The sequence below is a fragment of the Nicotiana tomentosiformis genome, chromosome 4 (genome assembly GCF_000390325.3).
Source record: "Nicotiana tomentosiformis chromosome 4, ASM39032v3, whole genome shotgun sequence".
In the NCBI taxonomy this organism is placed as follows: domain Eukaryota; kingdom Viridiplantae; phylum Streptophyta; class Magnoliopsida; order Solanales; family Solanaceae; genus Nicotiana; species Nicotiana tomentosiformis.
The window spans coordinates 48,572,898-48,574,171 of NC_090815.1; positions in this window are offsets into that span (position 1 = coordinate 48,572,898).

Genomic DNA, 1,274 nt, shown 5'->3' on the forward strand with positions numbered 1-1,274 from the left:
TTCTTATCTTGAAGCCTTCTTCCTTATTTCCTCAGCTAGTCTTTCGTTGCAGTACTTAGGGAAGACCCTCTGACTCTTGTAAAGTTGCAAGCTTATTACATTGTAAACCCCACAGAATTTCTGATGTTCTTACTCCCCTATCATTATCCTTAGTTACTTACCTCCACACCGTTGTGCTCGTAGGGTTGCTTCTGAATTGAAATTGTCTCCCTAGTGGCACTCTCTTTTATTTCCGTAACACTTATACGGTACCTTTTACTACCCCAACTCATATCTGAATATTTCTCAAGGATTACGATGTTGTATCTGCGAGATTGAATTTCCTATGTTTATCTTGCATGATCTACTGATTTATCTGAGACCTCTTATCTAGCCATAACTAAGCTCTTCCTGAATCAACTACTAACTACTCGTCAGTCCATGCTCATATTTATATTCCGCATAATCTCTCTTGCTATATGTACTTTGTCGTAACTTACCTTTTACACTGGCTCCTAATGTATCAAGTGTTCACTTGCACCTTTTTATCAATAACATCTGGTATGGGAACCCTCACTGCCTCTCCCCGGTGTCGTACTTGCATAATGTTCTAGAGTTATAACATATATGTGGGATCTAAATAAATGCAATCTCTTTCCTTTCGCCGTTTTACCGCATTCTTCCTTTATTATTCCATAGTTACCTATTTATCTTTGCCTTTTTTCCCACATCTTCGCTGACATCTTACTCTCCTTGCGGTAACCCTTCTGTACCAAGGATAACTTAATTCCTTACGCACGAGGGTGACGCCTAGTGTAACTAGCACACTTACTCCCTTAAGCTTAAGTCCGCTCACAGTGCTTGCTTTAGGGAAGCGTCTTCCTGAATGACCTTTAAAGGTAATTCTTCTATCATCCATTCTATTATTGCCGGAATGCAGTCTGTGAAATTCCCACGATGTCGACTATTAACAAATCCTATAGTCCCTAATTCATGTTCGGTATTATCTTATTTACTAGCGCATGCTGATCCTTATTACTCCAGGGGCCTAACTTAGCCTTATGGTAATCATGTTGGAGTCACCAACTCATTTCTCGAAATGAGGCTATGACTTTATGGCTTATACACTTTTATTGTCTCAAGGCCTGTCACCTCTTATCTTTTCCTTCACTTGACTATAGACTATGTCATCTTGTCATATTTTGATTTACTATTATCACCCATTTATCATACCTTACTCATAATTCTTCATTTACTCTCTTCTTATTCTCCTGCTAATATTTCTTTCTATCACA